This window comes from Silene latifolia, unplaced genomic scaffold (assembly GCF_048544455.1).
Source record: "Silene latifolia isolate original U9 population unplaced genomic scaffold, ASM4854445v1 scaffold_374, whole genome shotgun sequence".
NCBI classification, from domain to species: Eukaryota; Viridiplantae; Streptophyta; class Magnoliopsida; order Caryophyllales; family Caryophyllaceae; genus Silene; species Silene latifolia.
Genome location: NW_027413302.1, coordinates 71,430 through 94,162, shown reverse-complemented (window position 1 = coordinate 94,162; position 22,733 = coordinate 71,430). Strand labels below are relative to the sequence as shown.

Here is a 22,733-nt window from a genome sequence, read left to right as displayed (position 1 = left end):
GGTGAGCAGTACTGCAAAATACTACTGCGCTGGAGACAGACGACTAGGAACATCTTGATCGTCATGGAAGAAATCCTGAGTGAGCAGTACTGCAAAATACTACTGCGCTGGATATAATGATCTTGAGCAATACTGCAAAATACTGCTGCGCTGGATATAATGATCTTGAGCAATACTGCAAAATACTGCTGCGCTGGATAAAATGCGGGCCGGAACGAAAGAAAATCATCGAAACGGACCAAAAGAATATAATAGCGTTGAAGAAGAGGCGCACCAAAGATGGGCCCACAAATAACGAACTCATAACGAATTTTTGAAAATCCGTATGGAGGGAACACAAGGAAGGGGCGCAGCAAGAGCTGCGTCTCTTGGAAGAGGCGCAGCGCCTGCTGCGTCTTTTCCCCAATTTGGCTATTTCTGCGTAAAAACGCGAACTCAGAAGGATTGTATTTCATTATTTCGAAACACAATTCTTGAAATTTCTCTCTCGAATCTTCACCATTTCCGTCAAGGTTTGATCCAAAAGCTTGCATTAAACATGACTAATCGAGGTATGTATTCCAATCTTGCATTAATCATCTACATTTGTTGAATTTTGAGCCGCGAAAACTAGGGTTTTCGACCCTTTTGATCGAAAATTTGGGGCTTTTCCCCCAAATGGATTTGCTATGCCAAATTGATGTTAGAAATGGATAGTAGGCAATGTTAGGAACATAACCATGTATTTGCTTCGAATTTTCATCGAGTTTTGAGCCCTTGAGTGAATTTTGAGACGGTTTTTACAACTGAACCGTAAATTGCTTCGAAAATAGCCTTAGGATTGCCCATTGGCGATGAAATTTGATATTTGGGATCCTTGGATGATGGGTAAACTTTCTACCATCTCGAAATTTTGGTTCGTGATAACTTTTTCAGGACACCTTTCTAGGGCATAATCGCCGTTATAACGAAATGCTGCCGAATTTTCGACTTGAACCTGGAACTAGGCTTTGACTTGGACTTGACTTGACCCAATTTATCACATGAGTGATTAGGTTGGCGGGAATATAGCCAAAGATGGCACGGGAAGGGCAGTTTTCAGGGCTTTGAAGGCTCGAAAACTTCTTAACAAAGGCTTGTCGTCATGTGACGCGGCCTGAATTTACTTTAACGTTGCAGGTGATGAGGCTTCTACTTCCGGGAGGACTCCCATGGAGATAGACGCCGATCTTGTTGAGGAGGCTTTAGAGCGAGCCTTCACCGCTGCGGTGATGGCCATTGGAGACGAGGCTCACGAGGAGGAGGCCGTCGAGGAGGAGGAGGCCCCGAGACGGGCCAACGTTGGGCGAGGAGGTCGTCGGTGAGAGGAGCTCTGCGTGGCCGAGACTTGGGAGAGTAGGCACCTTGTGTGGGCTGCGAGGGTCACCCGTCCTCTGACAGACGGTGAAGAGCTTGGTAAATAAGAATTCACTACTCATTACCTATTCTCTTTCATTCTTTTTTGTCTAAACTTCTTGCAAATTTCATTCAAAACTAAAGATAGCTTTGTTTCCAATCATTATAGGAGGCCGGGAACATTAGGTCGTTCTCGGGTTACACGACGGCGATGGAGCACTACGAGCAGCTGTCGGCGGAGGAGAGGGCCATGATCGAGCGTGGAGCGTTCGGTCCTCCGGTTCAGTGTCCTGAGGGATATCGTGAAGAGGAAGTTGCGGGCTAACCTTAGCCTGGTCCGCGCTTTCTTGGATCGATTTTGGGATACGACTTCCACGTTTCACCTACCTTTTGGTGAGGTGGGAGTTACTCTGGAGGATTACGGCATGATTTCTGGTCTGCCGTGTGGGACCGAGGAGATGGTGTAGCCGGAGACTGCCATGAGGGCGGACTCGGCCGAGGCGAGGAGATTGATCGGCTGGAACTTATCGCCGAAGGTCTGTTGCGATCTTAGGGTTTGGTACCTAGTACCTACGTTCGAGACTACTTTGCGGGAAGACCCGTGGCTACGTGACGATCGATGGGAGGGAGACAGCTCCTCCTCCTCGTACACCGAGCGAGGGCTCGTGCAGTGGCATTGGTGGTTCCTGTCTTCGATTTACCTCGGAGACAAGGGCGAGAGGTTATCGACGAAGCTTCTTCCCTTTCTTTCTGACCTGAGTTCCCTAGGACGCTGGGACTGGGTCACTGCTGGTTTTGCGGTCCTCATCCGCTTCATGAGGGCCATGGTTCGTACGGAGTTGATGGAGAAGCGGACTTCTCCTGGCGCTGTCGGACCTGGACTACTGTTGGAGGTATGAACCTTCCTTTAGACCAAAGTAAATTCCTTTCTTTATTGAATCACGAAAGATCGTCATTGATTATTCTGTTTTATAGGCGTGGGTGTATTCTTACTTCCCGAGTCTCGCGCCCAAGAGGACGGAGCCGCTGGAGAAGGCCTATCCGTGGTGAGGATTGGGTGATGTCTTGGGACGAAGAGCAAGCGCTCTTCGCACAATGTCTACCGGCGGGACGTGAACGCCCTTCAGCTGAGCAGCGTGAGTATCCCACTCGTATTCATTTATATTTCTTATCCTTTGCCTTCACTTGATCATAGGAATGATCTTTGCCTTATCTTGTCGCAGTGGGTGCCCAAACCTTGGGCGGAGTACGCTGGAGCGCCTCCTTTTGTCGCTGAGGTCCTTCGACCTAGGAGCCCGAGTCGGCTCTTTGTTGTGGACGTCGATGGGTCCCGTGTGGTATCCGGGCGAGCGTTTTGCTCGTCGGTGCTCTCGGGACGCGTTGACGGTTCCCGTCGATCCTCCCAGGACGATGTTTAGGGAGCCTTCGAGGCCGAGAGGAGGCGGACTGGCCGGTGCCGATGGCGACGACCTTCTTCTTCCCGGCGAGGACTACTCGGCGTTCCTTTACGGGAGGTTGGCGTGCGGCGGTAGTGGTGAGTATCTTTTACTTTTCCTTGATTTGATTTTGAGAATTACGACGAAAGATCGTCGATTAACGAGAATTATTTGTCCTTGCAGGAGGTCGAGGCGGCGGGCATCGAGCCCCCAGTGTACCCCGAGACTCTTGAGTACACTGACGCGACTGGGAGGACGACGATCTCCGAGTTGCGTGACTTTGACGTAGCTGTGACGGATGCTGGCTTAGATGACTGGCAGCATCTGATTCGGAGGGTAAGCCTCCGACTTATATGACTTTCGTGTAAGAACACACTTGGTTGAACTTGTTCAATTTACTGAGACTTTCTTTTGAAATGCAGGTCGCGCCATCTCGGTTCGTGGCACTATGGAGGGTGGCCAACCGGCTACGAGCTACCGCCATCGAGGCACTCGTCGGTGGTCGAGGTCGTCAGGTATGAACCTCATTTGATTTCTTTTGATTTTTGATTTTCAGTTTTGTTTGAATTGATTGACATGAGCCAATTGATTGGTGTTTATAGGCTGGTCGTGAGCTGGAGCGAGAGTTGACCCAGTCTCGGGAGGAGACAGCTCGCTTGTTGAGGGAGCTCGAGTTTCGGGATGCCGAGATTGCTGCTCTTGCGGCGAGGGTTGCTGAGTTGGAGGGTGCCCAGCAGTAGTTCTGTGTAGTTTTGTACATTTGGACATCTGATTTTGAACATTTTTGGACTTTGTTTGGGGCGCAAGCCCCCAGTTTGCTTGTACATTTGTATATACGATGGCCTGAGTGCCTTTGCTGCTGGGTCGTGTTGCTTGTACCTGCAGGTTAGTTTTTGAACAGGTTTGGTAGATAACGGTTTACGCCGTCATGCTGCCGAAATTTACATAGAAATCACGTAAAACATACATTTTATACATATGGCCTTTGACCAGCGCAAAATGAGACTCGAAAGAGCACGAAAAATGCAAAAAAGCAAAAAAATTTTGTCGGAAATGACCGGACGGTAGGGAGGGTTACCCCCTAAAAAAAGAAAAAAGAGAAATCTGTAAGTGTAGAAATGAAATGTTGAAATGAAAACAAAAGGAAATTGTTTCCCAAAATGAAATTTACTTCCTAAAAAAATGAAATTCATTTCCTAAGAATAAAAAAAGAATTTAAGTGTCATGAATTGGCGAAGGTGTCGATGTCGCCTCGAAATGCGTGCCCGCGAAAAATAGGAAACTTTAAACATGGTAAACTGCTCGTATTTACCAAAATAAAATCCCGTAGGAATAGGAAATTATTCGTTATAGAATTAGGAAAGATCCAAACGCGGAAATCACAGAAGTGAGACTGGGGAAGAGGCGCAGTAGGTGCTGCGCCTGTTCCCAAGCTTGTCCGTTCTGGCGGATTTTTGGAAACAGCAATTAGTATAAATAGAAGCGTCGACGGGGCGTTAATTCACACAATTCTTCCGTCTCTTCTTCGTCTATTCACATAAAATTCCCAAAATAAATCTTCAAGAGAGAATTGTCATCATGAATACTTTGGAGATTCGCTTGAAGGAATGGACCAACGAGTTCTCGAATATGGAGAAGCATGACATGGGTGCTTATAACCTTGGGTCTTTGTTGAGTTTGAAACTCATTAAGGTTGTAAAACCGTTCTTGGATGCTTGCCTTGACTATTGGGACCCGAATTATCAAGTTTTCGCGTTCCCAGGAGGTGACATTTGCCCATTTCCTGAAGAAATAGCTGCTATTGGTGGATGGGATCCTGAACATTTACCTGCCATTCCTTCCACTTCACAAGGGTATAAGAGCAAATTCGAGAGACTTGCTTGACCGACCGGACTTGAGGTGGATCGTCTAGTTACCCCGAAAGGCGTGAGAATGTTGGATTTTATTGATCGATTCATCAACAGTGACCCTACTTGTCTCTCATGTTGCTAGGAGGAGAGCATTTGGCTTTTGTTTGTTGCATATGTATGTCTTCCAAGGGCATGTTGATGAAGACTTGAGAGGTGACCCTCGTCTTTTGTGCCTTATCGAGCAAATGGAGTCACAGCAGAGCCCGACTTGCTTATGCTTAGGAGAGATTATTTTGGGCTTGGATAATAGGAAATCCAACCGTGATCTGCCATTTTTGGGGAGTCCCGTCATCCTACAGGTAAAGACACCTTTCTTTCTATTTTTTTTTTCTTGCTTCATTTTCGTTTTTTTTTTTTTTTTTTTTTTTTTTTTTTTTTTTTTTTTGTTTTTTTTTTTGTTTTGTTTTGTCGTTTTCTTTTTTTTTTTTTTTGTTGTTTGGTGTCTAATACCTGCTTTTGGTAGGTTTGGCTTATGGAACGGCTCCAACTGCTCGAACCCCCAGTTCATGCACTTTCCTATCATTCCCGTATGATTGCGATGAGGACGCGGTTGTACATGGTGGACTTCACCCGGGTCTGTGACTATTGGAAGAACAAGCTGAAGAATGATGATGGCCCGTTGATTAGGTGGGTTGTACCGTGGTGGCACCTCAAGTCCGTCACTGGAGTGTCTTCTTTGGATCCCACTAGGTCCGTGCGCATTCCGGGACTGGAGTTCATGGTATGCATCTTTCCGGAGAGATTGATGTGGCAAGTTGGGCTGAAGCAGACGATCCCGAGGCTTGACACCGTCCCGCAGACTGCTATGGCGCTTACTACAGAGAGCCGAAGAGAGTGGGCTATCAAATGGGCCCAAAGGAACATGTGGCTCTTGAGTTTCTCCGCCAATGCTTTGTGGGTGTCGGATTCCTATCTGAGGTGGAGAAAGGCTGCGACTTCGGAAGAGCGCGAGAGACTAAGGAAACGCGAACCTGTTGACTACAAGGTGCGCGAGGGAGAAAAGAGAAGGAGAAGCATCGACGAAGGAGAAGAAGAAGCCGGTTTTCAGGTCATTCACCCTTCAAAGAAATCAAAGACTACTCCTGTTGCGGAAATGGTGGTTAGCAAGAATGGCGAGTCCAGGCCTCGAGAAAGACCGTTGGTGATTAGGTCTGAAGTGGTGCAAGAGCGCCCGGCTCGAGGTCGTGACAAGAAGTATGACAAGAGTGACAAGGGCAAGGGGAAGATGGAGGAATAGCCCGAGTCCTTATTTATTATTTGATTATTATTATTATTGTTGTCATAAAAAAGGAGGGATTTTTAGAATCCTAGCCTATTCTATTTTTATTATGTAACGTACTATTATTATTAGAAAGCGAATTGAATAAAAAAGGTTGAATGGTTATGAAACCGTTGTGATTTTCTTTTATTATTCTTGTCGAATTTCAAATGCAATGCAAATGTCCTTCTATTTACATTTTAGGTATAATGGGTTGAATCCTGTGAAGGATTGCCTACGTATTCACTTAAAAAAGCGAAATCAAACCCTTGCGCGTAGTTCGAGTAAATGTAAAAGAATAATTGTCCGAAGCAAGAGCTTGTAATGAACATAGAAACTAAGCATGAGCTTTTGCTTGTTCTCAAGGTGCGAATTTAGTTTATTTGATGATATGAGGATGACAAATTTGTCAAAATGCAAGAGCATGGTGACACTTAGCTTATTTCAGCTGGGCCAGGGGCCGTTTATTTAGTGCCACAAGAGCGACACATGGGTTTACGCGAGGCACGTTTTTGGTCCTATTCTAGGCATAGTATCGTTTCAGTTGGTCAAGGTTTGTGGGGTTTGAAAACTCATTCCCATCTAGGTCTGTGATTCTAACCGCACCCCCTGGGAGTATGGATTTGACTAGATATGGTCCGGCCCAATTAGGTTTGAATTTTCGCCTTGGGTCGACAGGTAAAAGAGCTCTAACCGATTTGAGTACTAAGTCTCCTTCTTTGATGTTTCTTGGCCTAACCCTTTTGTTGAAAGCTCGTTTGATACGTGCTTGATAGGTTTGGACATTATGTAAGGCGCGTAGCCTACGTTCATCCAGGAGGATGAGTTCTTCATATCTATCCTTCTTCCAATCGGCTTCAGGGATTTGGCTTTCTAGTAGAATACGCAAGGAGGGTATTTCTAGCTCGACTGGTTGTACGGCCTCCATGCCGTAGGTCAAATAGAAAGGAGTAGCCCCAGTGGGCGTCCTAACTTATGTACGGTATCCCCATAGGGCAAAAGGTATCTTGCTTGGCCAATCTCTGTAGTTGTCAGTCATTTTCTTGAGAATTGTGACAACATTCTTGTTTGCCGCCTCTACCGCGCCGTTAGTCTATGGTCTATAGGGCGAAAAGTGGTGATGCTTAATCTTATATTTGGCTAGCAATTGCTCGGTTTCAGCTTGGAAGTGTGACCCATTATCACTAATGATCTCATGTGGGCAACCATATCGACAGATGATGTTGTTTTGTATGAATTTTGCCACATTTTTAGCCGTAAGACCAGTGTAGGAAGCTGCTTCTACCCATTTGGTGAAGTAGTCAATTGCTACTAAAATGAAGCAGTGACCTCCTGTTCCGGCTGGGGTTATCTTCCCGATTATGTCAATTCCCCATGCACAAAATGGCCAAGGAGATGTCATCGTATGGAGCAATGAAGGAGGGACATGTTGTACATTCCCGAAGATTTGACAATTGTGGCAGTGTCTCACGTATTTGATGCAATCAGATTCCATTGTGGTCCAATAATATCCCAAACGTGTGATTTTCTTTGCCATCATAGGCCCACTCATGTGGGGACCGCATTCTCCATCATGGACTTCTTCCATCACCTTTCGTGCATGTGAATGATCAAGGCAACGTAGGACTACACCAAGAGGTGTTCTTTTGTATAATTCTCCTTGCATCAGAATGTATTGGGAAGCTAATAGGCGTATAGCACGTTGTTCCCTCTTGTCCATATCTGGTGGATAGGTACCATTGAGCTTAAAGTTCAGGATTTCTTGGAACCAGGGTTCCTGCGCGATTTCCTCTTCATCGGTGATTTGATGGACATAAGCCGGTTCTGACCGTCGTTCGATGCACAAAGGCATGTCCGTCATGTGGTCTGGCATATTTATCAAAGATGCAAGTTTCGCAAGAGCGTCTGCAAATTGATTTTCCTCTCGAGGTAGGTGTAAGTAGGTTACGTGATCAAAGAATTGAGCCACTTGGTCTATCCTAGCCTGATAGGGTGCAAGGCTTTCACTTCGGATTTTCCAAGATCCTGTAACTTGGTTGATGATCAGTGATGAATCCCCATGTACTCGGAGGTTTTTGATGCCTAAGCTTACTGCTGCTTGTAGTCCGATGAGACAAGCTTCATACTCTGCGGCGTTGTTTGTCACCTCGAAGTCGAGTTTGACAAAGAATCGGTGTATGCTCACCTTCAGGAGAAATGAGCAACACTCCTATTCCGAATCCTCTTAAGTTTGATGCTCCATCAAAGTATAGATCCCAGGAGTCTACATCTGTTTGAAGTATATCCTCGTCGGGAAATGACCAAGTATCTATGGTTTGTGCGTCGTTGATAGGATTTTCTGCGAAGAATTCGGCGACGGCGCGACCTTTTATGACTTTCGGTGGCACATATTTAAGGTCGAATTAAGAGCATCGAGTCCATCTTGCCGGGCGTCCGTTGAGGACGGGTTTCTCGAAGAGGTATTTGACTGGATCCATTTTGGAATATATTTTGATGGAGTAGCTAAGCATGTAGTGACGTAGCTTCTTCGTTGCCCACACAAGAGCGAGGCATGTCTTTTCGAGTTGCGAGCATTTGCACTCATATTCCAAGAACTTCTTACTTAGATAGTAAATTGCTCTTTCTTCACTTCCTACGATTTGAGCCAAAGATAGCACCCATGGCGCTTTCGATTCTTGTGAGATATAAACCAAGAGGTTGATCTCGTTGTGGCGGCATGAGCACTGGTGGTTTAGCCAATATCTCCTTGATTCGGTCAAACGCCTTTTGACAATCATCATCCCACATGGTGTGGTCTGTTTTCTTGAGTTTCTTGAAGATAGGCTCACAAATCATCGTAAGTTTTGATATGAATCGACTTATATATTGTACCTTTCCCAGGAATCCTCTGACTTCTTTTTCTGTTTGGGGTTGTGGCATTTCGATCAGAGCTTTGATTTTGGAGGGATCTATTTCTATTCCTCTTTGACTAACCACGTATCCCAGGAGTTTGCCGGATGTCACCCCAAATGTGCATTTCTGAGGATTGAGCCTCATGTTGTACTTTCGTAGCCTTGCGAAGAATTTGCGAAGGTTCGCAATATGTCCCTCTCTTTCTTTGGATTTGACGATCATGTCATCTACGTATACCTCAACTTCTTTGTGCATCATGTCATATAAGAGTGTGGTTGCGGTGCGTTGGTATGTAGCTCCGGCGTTGATCAATCCAAACGGCATTACGGTGTAGCAATAGGTTCCCCATTGGGTGACGAATGCGGTCTTATGCATATCTTCCATGGCCATCTTGATTTGGTTATAACCCGCGTATCCATCCATGAAGGATAGTAATGCGTGGTCTGCAGTATTGTCCACTAATATGTCGATGTGAGGTAGAGGAAAGTCATCTTTTGGACTTGCTTTGTTTAAGTCCCTAAAGTCAACACAAACACGGATTCTCCCATCCTTTTTGGGTACGGGTACTATGTTAGCTACCCAGTCAGAATACTCGGAAACTTTGATGAACCCGGCTTTGAATTGCTTATCAACTTCTTCCTTAATCTTTAGAGCCCATTCTGTCCTCATTCGTCGAAGCTTCTGTTTCACAGGTTTGAAACCTGGCTTAATCGGAATTCTATGTTCGGCGATATCCCTGTCGATCCCTGGCATATCTTTGTAGGACCAAGCGAAAACGTCTTTTAATTCATTTAGGAGGTCTATGAAATCGGCCCTTTCGGTAGAGCTCAAGGTAGTCCCTATCCTAAGTTCTTTGGGTTCTAGTTCGGTTCCTACGTTGATGGGTTCGGTGTCCTCTATTACTGGTCCCCCTTCCCCTTCTTGTAATATTTCTTTGGCTACGTAGGGAGGTATTTCGGTAAAGTCTGGGTCTTGGTCATCCTCAGTATCATCATAAACAGAATTGCACTCGAAAGAACACAGAGAGTAAGCAGAACCTGATTTATTCATATTAAGGTTTGAGTAAAGTTGAAACAAAGAAGCCAACTGATCCATGGTCAGTGGTGGCAAAGGAACAGTAGTTGGGGCATTTCCCGAACTACCGTGACTACTCGAGGCTAAGCTAGGAGAAACGAAGGGAGTGGGGATGACAACAGGAGTAGACTCTCTAATGACTTCTCTAGACTCCGACTCTGACTCCGACTCCGACTCGAACTCATCGTCTTCTGGTTCTCCTTTGAACATCTCTCCTTCTCCAGTAGTGAGCTTGAAGAGTCTTCCTTGGTTGTTGGTCCATTTGATAGATTTTCTCCATCCTTTCTGCTGCTTTGTGTCGATTTCTGTGATCAACGCGGTGGGGTTGAAGCGATCGTCCTGAAGTATCATAGTAATGATCTCATCCTGCGCGGCCCTAATGAATCGATCTTCTCCAAATAATAGGCTCACAGCTTGTTCGTCGAAGCAAGGTGCTTGACGGGTTTTGACGGTAGGAACCGTTTCGGGAGGAATGAAGTAGCAATCGTGAAAGATCTCGATTCCGGCTAACTTCCTCTCAAGATAATGCCAAGGTTCGGGAAATCCGTGGAAGAGTTCTGAACTTCCTTCTTGAACGAAGTACCCATTTAGAGTGGGGAGATATGGTCTCATTTGGACTCCCACGTGCTTGCGATTTTGGACTTGAGCGAGCATTTCGAGAACTTCTTCTTTTGTGGGTTTGTACCCTAGTCCAAGTGGTATCCTTGTCGAGTTACCTTCCTTGTATGGTGCGAAGGTGTTCTTCCGAATTGGGTTCAAAGGCATTCCAGGGAAGTATCCCTGAGATTTGAGTATGTGGTTGACCACCAAGTTGGAGTAGGGATTATAGTATAAGGGTGCCAACTCACTTTCTATGACATTCACACTTTGGAAGCCCCCAAGTTCGTATATGGGATCCGCAAGGACTTGATTGTTTGATTGCTTCTCGATTATTGCCTTGATGGGTGACGAAGTGATCGTCACAACTTTGCCATTTAGTGGGATCTTGATCTTTTGATGAAGGGTGGATGTTACCGCTTTGGAAGCGTGAATCCAAGGCCTTCCTAGAAGTATGTTGAATGAAGCTTCGATGTCCACTATTTGGAAGTTAACTTTTCGTTCGATTGGTCCCGTGGCTATGGTTAGGCTAGCAAGTCCAACCACTTTTCGTCGTGTACCGTCATATGCACGTACACCTTGATTTGTAGGAGTCCAATCCGACTCCTTCATGCCTAGTTTGTATGCCGTTTTGAGGGGTATGACGTTGACCACGGAGCCATCATCTACCAAAGTCATTGGCACATTCTTCTTTAGACAAATGACAGTGATGTATAGAGCAAGGTTGTGACTAGCGCCAAAAGGTGGCAAGTCTTCATCTGAGAAAGTAATAGGATTACTTAGCTTCGGTGATTCTTGGAAGACCAAGTTGACTACATCTTCATGAGTGGAGTTATGTGCTACGTTCAATTTGGCCAAAGCTTGCAGTAAAGCTTGGCGATGCGGAAATGAGCTTGCCACTAGTTGCCAGACTGAAAGATCAGCCTTGGTTTTCTGTAATTGCTTGAGCAAATGATCAGTGGGGTCATCTTCGTTGTCATTTGGTGTGATGACGTTGGTTGGACCGTTTTGAGTAGTGCTTTGATATGGGCGACCCGAACGAGTTAGGTGATCCACATCTTGGTCTTCACCATTTTGGACTATTTCCTTGACTAAGGAGTTTTCAATGAGATATTCGTCTTCATCATCATCGGCCCAAACCCCATTGACTGCAGCTAGTTCCTTCATTCTCATGATGTCACTTTCTAGTCGTATGATTTGATCGACTAGTTTATCGACCACGGTGACTACTTCTTGCATAGTGGCATTTTGAGAGAAGATCAATGGTACGCGTTCTTTAGGTATTGCGTTGGGATTGCGCAAGGTCGTTACCATGTTTTCTAGTTCCCACACTTGTCTATCTACACTCCTTGCCCATGTGATGAAGTCGGAAATGGTAGGGGAGATAGTGGAGTAGAGCCTTTCTTTCTCAATTGCATGAATGTCATTTTCGGTGGGAGAAATGAGGTGTGAGCAATCTAAGGTAGATTCATCACTTGTAATTACTAGAACTCCAAGAGGATTCTGAGTGTTGTTGGGTTTACCTCCTGGTGGAATTGGAAGTCGACCATCTTCAATCATATCTTGAAGCACGTGTTTCAACTTGTAGCATTTTTCTGTGTCGTGCCCTTTGCCCCTATGGTATTCACAGTATGAATTTTCATCCCAAAACTTGGATTTATTTTCGGGTTCGGGAGTAGGTCCAATGGGTTGGAGTTTACCTTGCTTCATTAGCCTTTTTAGAGCGTTGGAGTACGTATCCCCAAGGTTTGTGAACTTCCTTGGTGGGGTAGTTTTCTTGGATGGCTCGAGAAGGATAACTTCATCGGTCTTGCTAGTAGAGCCGTATGAACGACTTGTGGACCCTTGATATCCTCGACCTACCGTTTTGGACAAGAGTCCTTTACGGATGTCATCTTCAATTCGCGTCCCTAGTACAGTTAAGTCTTTGAAAGTCTTGATGTTTTGATATCTCAACTGGTTGGCATATATGGGCTTGAGATTATCCACAAACTTTTCCACAAGAGTAGCCTCATCCGGGCGCTCAACTAGTTGAGTACTAGTCTTCCTCCACCTACTTAGGAAGTCGGTGAATCCTTCTTTGTCATTTTGGGTAAGAACCTCTAGAGTACGCATGTTGACTTGGATCTCGGCATTATCCGCGTATTGTTTCGAGAACTCGATTGCGGCGTCTTCCCAAGTAGCGACCTTTTTGTGATCTAAAGTGTAGAACCATTGCTTCGGAATGGTGTCAAGAGATGAAGGAAAGATCCTTAAGAACATCTCGGGTTTGATGCCTTTGATAGACATGTAATCCTTGAAGGCGCGGATGTGGTTCAAAGGGTTCTCATGTCCTTTAAACTTAGGGATATCCGTCATGCTAAAGTTAGTTGGTAATTTGGAATTGACGGCTTCATATTTGCGATTGTTTTCCCTATAAATGTCATCCCCCTTAAGGTACATCAATTGCTCCTCTAGGTATTGGAGTCTCTTCTCGGCTGCAGTTGTTCCTATGATAGGATTCTCATCTTTAGACTCGTCATCGGAAAAACGTAGTACTTCACCTTTAAGGGGAGGCAACCTTCCCTCTACATAAAAGATACGGCCTTCGATAAGTTCAAGGCGGTCATAGGTTTGTTCTTGAGTGATTTACATTTGGGCTAGCGCGGCTAGGATTCGATCATTACTCTCTTGAATTTGCTGGAGGTTTGTTTCATCGCTTGATCCGGGCATCCTGGAAACTGGATAAGAGATCGGCGACGAATCAAAACACGATCGACCATTCTATCACACTTGCTAAAAGAGGAAAAGTTTTGACTCGTGAAGTGGGTGTGTGCCACTTGTGTTGAGTGGGTTTTGAAGAAAGACAAGGTCTTTGAAAATGTGTGTCCTAGTCAACTGTAGTGTAGTTGTAGGAGTGGACTCGAAATGAGGTTTTGAAATGGGCTTGTGGCCCGAAATTTGACGCGACAAACGGACGGAGTTTTGACCGGATTTTGCGCTAATTAAAGGCCCTATTTCGAAATTCTTGTTTGAAAATAAGGATTTTGATTTTTTGAAAATTCGTCATGGTTTTGTTTAGAAGTGGTGATCACGTAGGGTTTACACATTTATACAGGCATTATAACGGGATGCTGAGTGCATTTAGAAGGGTTTTGGTTTGAAGGGTAGGTTGCCATACCGAACCATCAAACCCGAAGTCTGTGGAGAGGCTCGTGCCAAACAAGAGTAAGGCCGATTCCTAGTCCATTTCCTCAAGTAGTGAAGGCCCTTGACACAAACAAGAGTAAGCATCATGGTATGGATGACGTCAATCGCTATCCATCCTTAGGCCCAAATAAGAATTAGGACCGTTTAGACGGGACGATTGGTCGAATGGGTTGGGTTGGGCCTAGGAAGGCCGAATTAAACGGTCTAGGAAGACCGAGTTATGAAAACCGACAATTGTCTTGTACAAAATATTCCCTAACCTTGTTCGAGTTTCACCCTAGCTACACGTAAGTGTATTCCCCAGCAGAGTCGCCAAACTGTGGACAGCGGGCCGCCCACGGGGGCGCTTGGTGAAGGTCGGAAAACAAGCGTTTGCATTTTGTAAGGAGTTGATGTGGTCGATGTCGTCACTCAACCAATCAAACACAATTTATAATACTCAACAAACAACTAGTTAGCGGTAAGTCGAGGTCGATCCATGGGACGGTGTGCTTTGGGTTCTAAGTCTATCTATCTCAATTTATGCTAGTGTCACAATTTGTTTGGGTTTGTAGTTGTGTCTAGACTAATGCAAGCAATAAAATAAAACAAGCAACAAAAGGGAGAATGTAAACAATTGATTAAAAGTGCTAGGATATCATGGGGTCATAGGGGATTCATGGTGTTGATCATACAAACATGTTCACAAAGTTGCAAGCAATTAATGTTGTGGAGAAACCGAGTTGGGTTATATCTTACGGTTCTTAGGAAGAGTTGGGTCCCGGAGACGAATCGATTAGATTGTACAACACCTACAAGTCGACTTACTTTCCTCCTAATCAACTTCAATGCATGGTCTAACAAGACTCGAGTTGGTTTATATCTTACAAGTCAAGTTGAATAGATAAGAGATGGTTGAAAATGCAAGGATTCATAGGCTTAGCATTTCATCAAACATAACATGTGCATAAAGTTGACATCACAACAAGCAAGCAATTTAATCATGTGAACATATTAGATTAAGCATGAATCAATCCCATGTTGGTTTCCCTTAATTACCCACTAATCCTAGCTAAGAGACTACTCACTCATCATCATAGGAAATATGTCATTAATGGTGTCAATCATCACAACAAGTATAAACATGATAATAGAATGAAGAAATGAACAATAAAGATTAAAGAGTAAAGGAATTATACCAACTTAAGATGATCCAAATAATAAAGCAAGAATAATAGAAGAAACTTGATTGATTGATGGAAGGTTGTCAACCTCCCAATAATAACCCAATAATCTTCAATTACCCAATAATAAACTTGAATGATAAACTTGAATAATAATTAAGGAGAGATTAATGTGTAATTTGTGGAAAGATTAAAGAGTAATCTATTCTAATCTACTCCTAATCTAATCTAAAGAAGGATTTTCTAGCTAAAAATAACATAAAAGGAGCCCCCTTGATTATTTACAAATGGGGTATTTATAGTGGAAATTAGGGAGGATGCATTAGGGTTAACTAAGGGCTAAACTAGTAATTACACTTTTGAGATTTGAGCAGGGAGACTCCGGGATTGTCCGAGAGAAGGGCTTCTCCATTTCGTAGCTTGAAGAACGAAACTGTGCTGTGCTGTGATCCGTGCGGCTGGGAGTCGGGACGGCCGGATTATGGTAAGGGAATCCGAGCGGATTCAGGGGAATCCGGACGGATTCCAATGGGGAAATCCGAGCGGATTAGAGGGCAGGACGCTCGGATTGTGGTGATGGGACGGACGGATTTCAGACAATCCGTTCGGATTGTTCTTCAGCAGTGGTTCTTCTTCGTTCCTTCCCTTTTTGCTCAATTCCATTTTATTCTTTCGAGATTGGTCTTTAGTCCTTGCTTCCTCTTCATACTAGTCCATCTATTATCGTCAAGTAGCCTCCAAATGTGCACGAAAGACGGGAATTTCCGCCTTATTATCTCCTTTTCTACAAAACATATGAAATGCGATAGAAAAGCAAATAGGAAGGTTTTGACGGATAAAATGGTCAGAGAATGTTATAATAGTATGCAAAATAGGCTCAATTAGGGGACTAAATGTGCGCTAATTATGGTCGCATCAAATATCCCCAAACCGAACCTTTACTCGTCCCGAGTAAAGAGGTGACTAAAACTAGACCTTTATTTAAACTAACCTAATAATATAGCCGATATGAGACAATTAGCGGGTCTCACTCCGCCCCTTCAAGTCACAACAAGACAACCATGAGGTAGGATGCCTTCTTGCAAGGCAAGGTGGGTCTTGCCAAAATGGCGACACATCCAAACATTAAGCACACAAAAACACATAATGGATGCATCTACAAAAAAGAATAGCCACTTTCCTCATCTAAGTGGCGGAAATTATCTACAAGGGAAGCAATTCAAGGGTACACAATCCTTCATAGATGCAATTTCTTCAAACTACTAAGCCTAGAAGGATACCAATAAATCACCTCCAAGTTGTGTCAAGCTAGGGTACCTTTGTCCTCAATCGTTAAATGCTTTTGTCAAGAATAGACTCCATATGGTGTTAGAAACACTGGAGGATCGCGGAATTCCCCCTCTTGCCTAGACAAGAAGAAGGGTCGTCCCCTCTCTACCATGCACAAAAATGGATATGATGGATAAAGGGATCGATAGTAATTGAGTTTCATTTTGGGAGTTTGCTTTTATTGTTGTTTTTCCCCCCAATTTCTTGTGGCATATAACATTTGAGAACACTTTCTTTTTGGCCATTTCTTTTTGATTTTTGGCTTTTCAATACTTGACAACTTTTTTTTTGCATTTCTTTTTGAACATTTTCAAAGTCACCCCAATTAGTAACGAGGGTGCCTTGTATTTGAAGCTTAGGAGTTCTATTTTTGCTCCTCTTTTCATTTGATGCATTTTTGCAAACTTTTTCTTTCATTTTCATTTCATTGAACTCAAATTGATTTCTTTTTGTTTTTGTGCCCATTCCCTTTGATGACAAAAATGTGGTAGAATATGGATGAATGATAGAAGTATGCATGGTTTCAAGGGTCACCTTGGAATAAACGGTAGCCAAGGAGTTATCACACCACAAGGTACTCTTGACTCGGCCTTAATCCATGGGTCAAAGGATACTAGCATGACACATCCTAGGGTGTTTTACAAGCATTCTAACACGCAAAGTCTTAAGAATAAAAAGCATCTACTAGGGCCTATATACACTTGTCAAGCTTCCCAAATAGACGGTTTCGCAAAATTTTTCTAACCATGCAAACTACATGCCATGATGCAACTAACATATAAACATCCTAATGCATATGCTTCTACCAACTAGTATGCCAAATAATCTAAATGCAAATCCTAAGTTCGCATTGTTATACCGCATCAATCAAAATGAAGCCACATAGTCATTAACATAAAGAGGAAAAAGGAGATTGGAAAGATCATACCATGCGGTCTTCAATATCCTCATGTCTCGGATGTGGCGTAGTCAATCAATGTGAGAAAGGATGAACAAACACAATATATACAAAACAATATATACATGACTATACTACAAAGGAAATGAACTTGTTTTTGGATTTTTCAATTTTTCAAATTTTTATGGTTTTTTTGATTTTATGAATTTAAAAGACATATTTTTGGGAATTTTCGAAATTTTTCAATTTTTATGCATTTTTGGAATATAAATTCCCATCCCCCACTTTATTTTGGACATTGTCCTCAATGTACATGTAGGAGTAGGAGTAAAAAGGAAATACATGTTTTTGGATTTTTGATTTTTGAAATAAAGTACAAATGCAATGATATGATATGAATGAATGCATGCTCTAACTAAATGCAATTCTATATGACATATATAACAAATGAATGCAAACTAAACTATGCATGATTTCTAGTAAACTATGGTCACCTATGATCAAACCTCCCCAAACCGATTTAAACACTATTTCTAGTGTAGAAATGAATAGGTTTGGCCATTAGTAACTACGCATGAATTCTAGTTTATATGCAACTATCTTATATGAATCATATGAAGTATATTACAATGCAAACTAATGTAAATGAACTAACTAATGCCAATGCAATATGAAATATAATACATATACAAGCTAAATGCTAGACTAAATGCAATGTAAATATGAGAGAGAGAGAGAGATGGGTATTATACATGTGGAGGTGGTGAAGTAGGCCTCTTTTACTCTTCATCCTCATCGTGGTCATAGCCATAACCATGAGAGCTTCCGGCTTGATCATGTCCGGGTGCTTGGCCCCAATATCCTCCTTGGTCAAAAGCTCCTCCTTGACCCGAGTACCCTCCACCTTGGCTAGAATGCCCTCCATCGCCGCGACTCCTAGCTTGGTCCCCATAGTTTGGGAACAAGAGCTCCGGTTGTGCCCAAGAGGGCAAAGGACCATTAGGGTCAACATACCCTTGTTGAGCCATGGTATAGTATTGGGGGTAGAGGGCTAAGTAGTTGTCTTCCCTCCCTTTATGCACCCCAAGATCCACTCTATTCATGAGTGCCATCAAATCATTAATACCCGGGGTGTTGGGGATTGCCGGTTGGAAAGGGGTATGTGGAATAGGGTAAGGTGGGATAGGGACATAGGAAGGTGGGCGCATTTGTATCCCCGGCCCTTCACGAGGTGGTTGACGGTGTGGCTCTTCCCTTTGAGGGGGATTATCAAGAATTTGGATATCAAGGAGGTAGCTTGGTGGAGGAGAGTATGGACTCAATCGTGGTTCGATGCCCGGTATCTTCCATCCTTCAAGGATCATTGAAGTGCAACCCTTGGTGTACCATTCCACACTCCCATCGTCAGTGTAGTTACACCATCGGTGACTATAGAAAATGGTGTGTTCATCAATCAAAGTCCTCCCTTCAAGAGGAATATAGGTTCCTTGGGCATTAAACCCGGGGCAAAGGTGTTTAGCCAACATTGTAATTAGACCTCCCATCACGAAGGTTTTAAGTTGATATGTTCCTTGAGCAAAGTCATTGAACCTATTGAGTATCTCAAGTGGCGTATTGAAGTTATAACGCCTCACCGCTCGAACATTCAAATGAGACTCAAGAAAAGTTAAGTCGATGAGGGTACACCGATCTTGCTCGTACCTCCCATTGATGCATCCGGCTACAAAGCGTTCGGTGAATCGATTCACCGGGTGTTGAATAGCAAATGTATAGCAACGCTTTATATGGGTAAAGTTCTTCCCGGAGATAGCTTTCCAAAGAAAATCCACACTAAAATCATCGGGCTTGTCGGTATAGGCGGTGGGTATTTGAAGACCGAAAACATAGGCAAATTCCTCAAGAGAAAGAACATGGTCTCGGTTACATAACCTAAACTCCATGCCTAAATTGTTGCGGGCATCCGCTACAATGCGAAGGCTACTCAAGAATTCAAGGGTGAGACTAAGGTAAGTCTCTTCATGAGCATGGAAAAGGTCCCCAATGCCAAGGCCATTGAAGAACGCCTCGGTAGGGTACCTTATCTTAAGGATTTCCAACACCCTAGGGTCAACAAATTGAGTAGGTTCGTATTTCTTACCTAGAAGCTCGACGAAATTTTCGCGTTGGTCGTCGGATATGAAGATCACTTCTTGGAAGTTGTTGAGTTGTTCAATACCTCCCCTCATTATCACATTTCGTGGTGTTGAAGAGGATGACCCCTTTCGCTTCTTTCCGATCGAATCGAACAATTTCTTGGCCTTTCCCTTGGAACTCATGTTGGTGATGGGGGTGATGTGGGTGTTTTTGAGGATATGAAGGGGATTTTGAGGATTGAAGAGAGTGTTAGGGTTTGGTAGGATGAGGAAATGAGGGAGAAGGGGGGTGTTTATATAGAAAAAGAGGGGAATCTGAACGGATAGGGTTGGACTTGACCCGATTTTTCTCGCGTGAATAGTACAATCCGAGCGGATCGTAGTCGGGACGGACGGATTCTTTATGGGCGAGACGGGCGTCTTCTGTAGAATCCGCACGGATTCAAGAACAGAAATCATTACCGAGAAAGCGAGAACAAGACGGGCGGATTTTTCATGGGACGGACGTCTTGAACAGGACGGACGGATTCCTGATAATCCGCACGGATTTTGGCGCAGATTAAAATCTTGCTTTTGGACGCCATACGGGACGGGCGTCCCGTGGATAGGACGGACGGATTGTAAAAGACGGGCGGATTTCTTTGAATCCGCTCGGATTCTTCCTCAGTTTCAGCTTTTCCTTTTTCGCGGGCCCTGGACGGGCGGGTTCTGGGAAATCTGCACGTCTCTGCTTCTTTCTCCTTCTTCTTTCTTCTCTCGTGCAATGATAAAACCCCTTTTTCACTGATTTTCTCCTTTTTCCTTATCTTTTCTGAAATTTGCTTAGGAAACATGTAAGATGACTCTCTCTCTCTTCTCTCTCATGCAAGGATTTAAATGCAAAAAATATATACAATATTATACAAAATAAAGGGTTCAAGAAATATCTTACAAATGGTGGTTTGAGGTAGGACTCCACCAAACTAGTTCAATTGGTAGCAATTCTTATCCATAGAGCTCAAAGCCCTCAACAAAAGGTCAAAAGCTTGGGAGCAAGCTCCAAACAAGCATAAGTATGGGTTGCTCCATTTGAAAATGAAATTCGGCCATGGTAGTTTGTTATTCATCCTTTCTTTCACCTTGTCCTTGGCACTAGAGCTTTCCCAATGCTTCAAAGTAATAAGCCCATGATTCTTGTCAACTCTAGGTATGAAGTATGGTTCATGTCCATCCGAAGACTTCCATTTACCACCTTCCTTTTCAATTTTGGTGACGATGATAGCATTTCGATTTTTCAATCCTTCCAAGGTGGAAGGAGAATTGTCATGGCTTTGATGATCGAGTACCATAGGAGTTGAGATTATGGGTGGCAAATCTTCACATGTAGCCTCACGAGCAATTTTCTCTTTGAGCTTTTTCACCAAATAACTCTTGTAAGACACTTTGGCTTTTTGAAGGAGATCTAACATATCCTCTTCAATGATCATTGGCTCCATGATAGGTGCCAAGTGGTCTTCATGAAGGATAAAGGAAGGATGTTCTTCTTCATGATAAGGTATCTCAAATGTCTCAAGGATAGGCTCCTCAAGCAAGGTGATATGGTGAATCTCTCCTCTAGGTTCATCATCCTTGTTGCTATCTTCATGTAAATTATGAACGGGGGCTTCTTTTAGCTCTCTTTCCAACACCTCAATGTTCATGTTAAAGGATACACCCTCATACTCACAAAGGTTAAGAACATTTGGTTTGCTCAACCTCATGTCTTCTTCATCAAACACAACACTCTCATAGTCACAAGAGCTCAAGGAACTTGGCTCCTCCCACCTTTCATCTTCCATGTCAAATGTCACCACTTCAAACTCGCATTTATGCTCAATATCCAAAGAACGGTGGTGAGGGGTTGCTTGGAATTCTTTTAATTGGGCAATTTGAATTTCCAACTCCTCACATTGGGTAACAATGCCTTGAAGAACATTGTCCCCCTTTTGGCTCTTCTCTAGAATTTGTTTGAAGAAGTTTTGTTGATCTCCCATCATTTGGAGGATCATATTTTCAATGGGTTCATCTTCTTGTTGTGGGTAGGTGTGAAAGTGGTTGTATTGTGGCAATTGAAGTTCATTGTGAAATGGGTATTGGGTGGGTGGTTGTTGTTGATATTGGGTGTGGTAATTTTGGTGGGAAAAATTGGGGTAGTGGTTAGGATTTTCATTGTACGAATAATAAGGTAGGTTTGTGTTGACTTGCTCCTCAAACTCCCCATACCCATAGTCATACTCAAAAGATCCACCACATACTCCATAACACATGTCTTGAGTCATCATAACTAAGACAAGGATATAACTACAAACATGGAAACTACACAAAAGTGGTAAGAACAATCCTTGAGGAACAAGTTCCTCAAGGTGAAAGCACAATTAAAATAGACAAACAAATAAGAACTTAATCACATAGCACCATCCCCGGCAACGGCGCCATTTTTGATGTGGTCGATGTCGTCACTCAACCAATCAAACACAATTTATAATACTCAACAAACAACTAGTTAGCGGTAAGTCGAGGTCGATCCATGGGATGGTGTGCTTTGGGTTCTAAGTCTATCTATCTCAATTTATGCTAGTGTCACAATTTGTTTGGGTTTGTAGTTGTGTCTAGACTAATGCAAGCAATAAAATAAAACAAGCAACAAAAGGGAGAATGTAAACAATTAATTAAAAGTGCTAGGATATCATGGGGTCATAGGGGATTCATGGTGTTGATCATACAAACATGTTCACAAAGTTGCAAGCAATTAATGTTGTGGAGAAACCGAGTTGGGTTATATCTTACGGTTCTTAGGAAGAGTTGGGTCCCGGAGCCGAATCGATTAGATTGTACAACACCTACAAGTCGACTTACTTTCCTCCTAATCAACTTCAATGCATGGTCTAACAAGACTCGAGTTGGTTTATATCTTACAAGTCAAGTTGAATAGATAAGAGATGGTTGAAAATTCAAGGATTCATAGGCTTAGCATTTCATCAAACATAACATGTGCATAAAGTTGACATCACAACAAGCAAGCAATTTAATCATGTGAACATATTAGATTAAGCATGAATCAATCCCATGTTGGTTTCCCTTAATTACCCACTAATCCTAGCTAAGAGACTACTCACTCATCATCATAGGAAATATGTCATTAATGGTGTCAATCATCACAACAAGTATAAACATGATAATAGAATGAAGAAATGAACAATAAAGATTAAAGAGTAAAGGAATTATACCAACTTAAGATGATCCAAATAATAAAGCAAGAATAATAGAAGAAACTTGATTGATTGATGGAAGGTTGTCAACCTCCCAATAATAACCCAATAATCTTCAATTACCCAATAATAAACTTGAATGATAAACTTGAATAATAATTAAGGAGAGATTAATGTGTAATTTGTGGAAAGATTAAAGAGTAATCTATTCTAATTTACTCCTAATCTAATCTAAAGAAGGATTTTCTAGCTAA

The 22,733-nt window shown here is 43.1% G+C and overlaps 1 long non-coding RNA gene across 1 annotated transcript; it reads left to right on the top strand.

Moving 5' to 3' along the window:
- Positions 1 to 3,005: 3,005 nt before the first annotated feature.
- On the top strand, positions 3,006 to 3,529 carry LOC141639399 (uncharacterized). Its single transcript, XR_012542511.1, has 3 exons — positions 3,006 to 3,146; positions 3,233 to 3,325; positions 3,413 to 3,529. It is a non-coding gene; the product is annotated as an uncharacterized LOC141639399 (long non-coding RNA).
- The last annotated feature ends 19,204 nt before the right edge of the window (positions 3,530 to 22,733 follow it).